The sequence below is a fragment of the Electrophorus electricus genome, unplaced genomic scaffold, assembly GCF_041902795.1.
Source record: "Electrophorus electricus isolate QZ-2024a unplaced genomic scaffold, ASM4190279v1 Scaffold46, whole genome shotgun sequence".
Classification (NCBI taxonomy): Eukaryota; Metazoa; Chordata; class Actinopteri; order Gymnotiformes; family Gymnotidae; genus Electrophorus; species Electrophorus electricus.
The window spans coordinates 718,185-725,567 of record NW_027658757.1 but is presented as its reverse complement, the minus strand read 5'-3'; the positions used below and the strand labels follow the sequence as shown (position 1 = coordinate 725,567).

General features: G+C 40.0%; 1 non-coding gene across 1 annotated transcript; it reads left to right on the top strand.

Moving 5' to 3' along the window:
• Positions 1 to 6,936: 6,936 nt before the first annotated feature.
• trnai-aau (transfer RNA isoleucine (anticodon AAU)) lies at positions 6,937 to 7,010 on the top strand. The gene has a single exon. It is a non-coding gene; the product is annotated as a tRNA-Ile (tRNA).
• Positions 7,011 to 7,383: the final 373 nt, after the last annotated feature.

Genomic DNA, 7,383 nt, shown 5'->3' with positions numbered 1-7,383 from the left:
AAAAAGACTAAACATAAAAGACTAAACATAGGTGCTGGCATCCTCCGAACTGGGGAGCAGAGTGGCGCGCAGGTGCACCACTGAGCTACTGGAATGTCTTTCAATGCATTTTTTGAAGACTGCAAAATTACCTGAATGGATCTCAATCCTCCCTTGAATATTGAAGCAGGAACGAGAGAGAAGCTAGTGGAAGAACGCACTAATGGGTGTGGAGGGTCAGAGAGACTTCAACACGCTCACATACACTGGCACACACAATTTAAACAAATCTTTAAACAAATTTAAACCAAACCAAGTTTTGTTTTTTTTTAAATGACGGAATTGAACACTGTTGTTACAGTGGAATTGTGAGGTCAGAGGCAGAGCAAATGTGTTCCACTAACCTTCCTGGCCCTTTAAGTGCACTACTGCAGATAGACTGAAAACAAATTTCACCTAAATAAAATCACACTGTAACACTGAAAACATAAACACAGACAAGCACTGAATGAGTGGTAAAGGGCATTAAAGCCTAAGTATTACATGGAGATCACCGCTCACATTTTCAATTCTTTCCTTTGACAAAACAACTCACATCAACAGCCAAGGCACTGCACTGGCTTTCTAAAAGGAGATGGCAGATGGCACTATCAATTAGCTTCACTCAAAAATGGGAGAAAACAAGGAATGCGGCATGTTATGCGCTCGTGCACATAGTTCGGTCACACGTCTCTGCTATGGTCTTCCAACGTACACTGCCCTTGATATGAGGCAATATGGCCACCTACTGTAAGCTCAACCTTGGGTCACGATATCATGCAGAGCCTTCATAATACCCTATGCTTCTGTGCATGTGCTAGTCAGATTCAAGCTCAAATATCGTCTCTCTCAGCTAGCACAGCCCGGCCTCATCTGTCTACAAAACTTCCAAGAGGTCTCCGGTACACTAGACAAATGTTGCTGTTTTGTATTCACAGAGAACATTTATCCAAGTATGTGTACTATTCAAAAAGCTGGGATGCGGCTGGGAGACAGGAATCCATCTGCCTCTGAGATTGATGTGTGAGTTGGGGAGGGGAGTGCAGTGGCTAGAACACTAAACTTGGCGAGGTTTTACCACAGGCACACAGAGGAGCATGCAGCATACAGTGGGAGGTGCTGCGCTGCGGCGGCGGACATTAGCTGCTGGTGGGCAGGATGAGAGAGCAAACTGGGGGTGGAGGAGGGTGGGGGGAGCCAGGCAGAGACTGTGGGGGCAGGATGCGTGCAGACGCATGTCACATGCTGCAGGAATCTGGACCATGTTGCTGACAAGTTCATTGAATGTTTTGAAGCCAACTACAGCACATGCATGTCTGTGTTGTATCTGGGCTTGGTGGATTAGGGTCAAGGAAGACTTATTTTTAGCTGAAGATGTCTATCAATAGCAACACACTTAACTGCAGATAACCATATTTACTGCTAAACTTTGGCTGACATCTCAAGTGAGGCGCACTTCATACAGAATGAATACAAGAGTTAATTTATTGTCTTGTGCAGTTCAATATAACAAGCTCATGGTTCATTGCAGGTGGAGCCACCGTCCTTGTTGATTGAAAACCTTAAGAAGCAGAAGCAACAGTCCTATTCCAAGCTAGAGAAAAAAGGCACAGGACTCTCACACAGCAGACTCTGAAATGGAGGATCTCTCACATTAAGGTATGGCTATGCAGCCTTGAATTTTTATCTCCAGACATTCTTGTGTGGTTCCTAGATTTTTCCCACATTCCAGTCCTTTTCTCAAGTACACTTTAAATAGAAAATAAAGTAATTAATTGAAGGGAATAGCCGGTGCCATCTTTATTCTGAGCTCAATGTTGCATACAGACGAGGTATTGACCACAGAATGTCTAACAGTCTCAGGTGGGTTCAATATTTCTACATTTTCATCAAGTTACAAAACCATTTTTTTTTTAAAATTGTATCTTTAGGTGGTATCCTGGCCTCAATCCTGGACTTGCCACAGAGGCCATATTTGGTCATTCTCACTTCCTGCTTACTTCTGAAGCCTAATTTGGTCTTTTACAATTCCTGCCATCATATTATTACATTAATAATTTCATTTTATTACCTCACTTGAGTACACCTCTAGCTGGATATTGAACCACTTGGTTGTAATCCTAAATGAATCATGAATGACGCAATCAAAGGATCACTGCTTGAAGCCAAGCAAAAAAGTTAGATTTTTCACATTCACAGACATGAAGAACCAGCAGGACGAATCAAGACTCATGTGAACTGTGTGGGAAAGTAGACTTTTCACATACTGTAGAACAAAACCGCTTTGATGAAGTTGTAAGCAAAGAGCTATTAAGAACATAAGCCTGTGTAAATCCTGATAAGCAATTGTAGTTCAGAAGTGTTTGAATATGTGTATTGTTTGTTTGTATTTTCACAGGCCAAAAACAAGTACTGATTAGCAAGATTTACTACCTCCCAGTACACCATTTCTTTTTACTGCCTGAGTAGATGTTGATGGAAGTCAAAAGGCCAACAGAAGCAACAGCCATCTGGTGGTTGCTTCCAGACTACCAGATCAGCTTGATATTCTCTATTGCCTCTCTCTGGCAGAATACCCACCAGGTCATTCCACATTTGCATAGTTTTGGTGATGCTCTTTGCTTTGGCTTCAGTGTCACTTTGGTGGGCTTCTTTGGGTGGGATGATTCCCCCGCTGAGAGTGTGCGGGCTGTTGTGGAGAGAGGATGTGTCTCCAGAGTCACATCCAGACCCACATATGGCCAGCGCAACCAGAAAAGCACAGGTGAGGAAGGCAAGGCTTCTGAGAGCTACCAGCCAAGCAGGTGTGGACAGAAAAGAGGTGCTCTGTAGCAAAGAGAAAGGAAGCTGATTGCTTGGTATGTAAAAGGACAGAAACCTGGAAGCTGGTGTGGATAGTATGAAACCCACCAAAAATGAAAACAACAGCTTCATTTGGAAAGAAAACAAAACAAAAAAAACAAAAAAAACCCCACAAAATGCAGCAAGAGAGAACAGGTATTTGCTTATCTTAGATAAATCAATGTTTGAAATAATCAATGCTTTAAAAAGCATGGTAGCCAGGAACAAAAAAGTAACCAAAAGTATTCAAGTATCCATTTTTTTATATCAATTTTTATCTCTGACAAAGAAGATGTGGAGGGGAACCTGGGAGCCTGTTGGACAGGGTAATGAACTGGATTGCAGGCTCAAACACTGTATGCACTTATATGCACTTGAAGGACAGTGTTCACTACCAGTTCTGTGTACGCCTTTTTTTCTATCGTCACTTTGTATCAACTGGGAAGGAGCAACTGTCATTCACACCCAACAGGAATGCAGCTAGATGTGATCTTGAGAATTCTTGGCTATAGAATCGCCAAAAACTATCTTAAGCACTTTAGCACCATTCTAAGACAACCATTGACAATAATTACTCACCTTAATGAATTCTTTGTCTGCATCTTGGCTGCATCTGAGCTGGTGGTTGAAAAGCAGGGCCCGCAGCTGTCGGTTCTGGTGCTGGATGTCATACTGCTTAGCTGTCTGACAGGCCCGCACAACTCGTAGGTCTGTTCAAGGTGGCACTTGTACACCTCAATTTCCATCGTAATTGTCCTGTACAACCATTAAAAATTTGACAGAAGTTAAAAAACAGCAGAACGGTTTGTTACAACTGGAAAAAAATAAATAAGAAAATATTGTTTGTTGTTGTACATGAAAGTCAGAGAGCCATGAGGATAAGCCCTCTTGTCCAAAGTTCTGATCAGCAGTTATGACCTCCTAACACTGCAATCAAAATGCACGGGCAAAAGATGCATTACTGAAAAAACACTCTGCAGATCTGGATTTCATGTCACCACAGTCAAAGTTGAAGGCTTTGTTCGGTGAAAAGAAAACAAATATATCAAAGTTGGTGTTATACTCAGTAAGAACTCAGTACAGTAAGAAACTGCAAAATACTCAGAAAACTCTGTGCATGAGTCAGTGGCTCAATAGTCCAACTAAAATCAGCCAGGACCACAGTTTAGTTGGGTTAAACATGAGTCAACTAAATCCTTAGTCAGAGAATGATATTCTGTCTTTGCTGCTTACATGATCAGCTTCTTTCAAATAGCCATGTAAACTTAGTTATTTAGGAATAATATCAAACTACATGTGGGCCATCAGATCCTGTTTGCCCTTGAAGACCCACTCACAATCTTTGCCCAAGTCCAGCACTGGACATGCATTACCTTGCACAGTTTCACAGCTCTGGCACTGCAATCAACAATGCATACGTCTTAACTAAGAAGGCAACAGTTCAAATGGAAAACCTACTTCCTCTCTGGGAGTGAAGGAAGCCAGCTGCTTGATCTTCAGTGTCTGGTTGAGTCTTGGATGCATCAAGCACAGGGACACCAGCTGATACCCCATGGTTGAGGTGCTCCATATATTGTGCAAGGATCGGTTCGTTATAATCACCATTCTGCATTTTTTAACAGCAGCAACAGCATAAAATGGTTCAGGTAAGGGTGCATCATTGGAAGACTTTCACTAAAATATGTCCTCACCATGTCTCAAATACAGCAATACCTCTTAGAAGCCATTGTACTGCACACAGAATGGACAGTCTCAGCAGTTTCTGTGCTCATATGGAACCTCAGTGTTTTGATTACAGAACCAGCAATTCACAATGACATGAACTGGTTTCTTCCCATTGAATAGGGAGTTATATATATATATATATATATATATATATATATATATATATATATATATAAAATTGTGAGCAAGGATCTTTCATTTTACAGACTAAAAATGAAAGTGACAAATAAATGTATGTGACAAATAAACCAAACTTGAAACTTTATATAAATAGCTTCATGTTAAATATAGTTTATCAGTCATTAAAAAAAACATTCTATTAATTAAGAATGTTTATGAAAGTTAATTTAAACTAACTAACAATAAATGAACAGTCGAATATTGTAGTTCAAACAGTCCGATAGCTGTAGTAATGGCTTAACTCATTTTGCTTATTTAGAGAGAACGATAAATTTGAAAACCCACAGGTTTGTGAATTTGGGTCTCTAAATCATACAAAAGTAGGTTTTCTATTGCTGAACAGTTAGCTAGCTAACAAACTACCAGCACCTAAACGATCAAAGTTGAAAGCTGAACAATGAAATGGTTCCACAAGGAATGGTTTATAGCCCCGAGTTTGACACTCGCTGACCTCAACTGTTAGCTAGCTAACTAGCGTATCGCTGTGATAAAGCGATACAATCTTTAGCAATGAGGACATGAATAAAGTATCCTTTACAATTTTCACAATATTGTGAAATTTAATTTGCTGGCATTGGAGGTTATTAAATATTCACAATATCAATAATAATTCCTTGGCTCACAGAATCAGACATTACATTTTTGCTGTTATGGCAGCTGTTATAAAGATCATATTTATACAAAACCCTGTTCAGTTAGTGCTAGTATTGAGGAACCATTGCATAACTAATAGCGGTACAGAGACAGAAACATCATGTGTTCAGATGAATAACTGGATGTGTGTGAGACAGTCTGTGAGAGGTTTGCATTTGTGTGTTGCATGACTATGAGTGGGAAAACCATATAAAGGTAAAAACATTACCTCTGCAACAAGGATCTCTTCTATTTGAAGGAAAGGTTTAAGTTAGACACAGTCTCAACAGAGTAAGTTAAATCTGTCTGTGTTAAGACCAGTTGACATATCAGTGGTTTATCACTGATTATGTCTGCCACTGAGATACCACAAATTAAGCTTTCCAGATTCCAAGACATACAGTTGTGCAGTGTGAGCCATACATCAATTTGAAAACTTCAAAAGTCACGTAATGTGTGCATGGCATAAGCGTATTAGCAGGTCCCGAAAACATTTGCTATCAGAAAGGATTTCATCATAGAAAAAAACTACAAATTCTAGACTTGAGAATGTGAGCATCAATCCCACTAACACTCACATACTAAAAGAGCACTCTACCACTTGACCTAGTTCTCCTAGAGTGGGACTTGTTTGCAGATCGGACAAAAGCTGAAGACACAGTGGAATGGCAATTCTCTAGGAGATCATACCAAATCCTGCATCCACCCTAAATATTTCATCTAGCTGTGAAGTCAAAAAAGCTTATTCCTGAAATGACAGGAATAGTTCTTGCAGATTCTGATATGCTATGCAAACACTATAAAATGTGAGCTATGTTAGATCTGGCAGCCATTGGCTCTAACTGTCTCTTTTTATTGAGTTAAGCAATGCTTACAGAATAACTTTCTATGGCTTCAAATACTTCCAAGAATTAAACCTTGCAGAGTTCTGTAGCTAGACACATTGTCTCTGTAGGTTTGACATGTTCATTTGACAAACTAGCTAAAATAGCATCTTTTGGTTTGAATAAATTGCCCCTTAGACCCAGACAAAAAATTGCTCAAAATCTTTCTGCTTATTCATGCAGCAATGACACAGATTTCCAAAGAAAGAGGACGTATGGTTAAAGCTAGAAAAAAATGCCTACTCTGTGCTCAGGCAGAAAATCTGATATTTTAAATATGTCCCTAAAAGGTTTATATTCCTTGGCTCACAGAATCAGACATTACATTTTTGTTGTTATGGCAGATTTCATGGTGTAATAGACAGCACTATGTAACTCACAGCAATAAAGCTCAGTGGACTTTGCAATTGATGATTTCGTCACTGTGTACAACTGCACTGAATTGCTCTTTAACAAAAGCTTCTCCACATTTGCTTTTGAAGTTTAATTCAAAAGTTGGCTGCAGAATAACCATTTGTCAGAGGGAACAATAAGTGTCAACTTTCACCTATGCTCGGTCGAAAAAGTGGCCGTAATCTTGTTGACACCAAGTCTACAATTTCATGGAAAGGTTCCCTTCAGTGCTGCACCAAAAACTGCGAAATGAACGGAGAAAGGCCGATTAGCTCAGTTGGTCAGAGCGTGGTGCTAATAACGCCAAGGTCATGGTTTCGATCCCCATATGGGCCATGTGGGTTTTGTTTGATGAATGACCCCTTGTCAACAAACCACCTGTTTGAACTTGTGTTGCTTATGACATTGCTTGTAAATCACAATCTGCTAAGACATGTTCCAAGTACATGAGAGTGTGTTCTTGATTACAAAACTTTACCCATGGATTTGTGCTTGTTTACAAATCTTGGACAATGCAGAGAAAAGTATGAAATCAGAGGGACTCTGGCATTAGTGTAAGGCTCTCGATCGCTGTGTGAATAGGTCAAAGAAGCAATTCCAGAGGCATGCAGACAACCTGCATCCTCCCCATCAAATTATAGCCAGTTAGGTGTCTGGAAGTGCCAGGGAGTTCAAATCCTTTAGTCTGAAATGTGTTGGGATATGATTA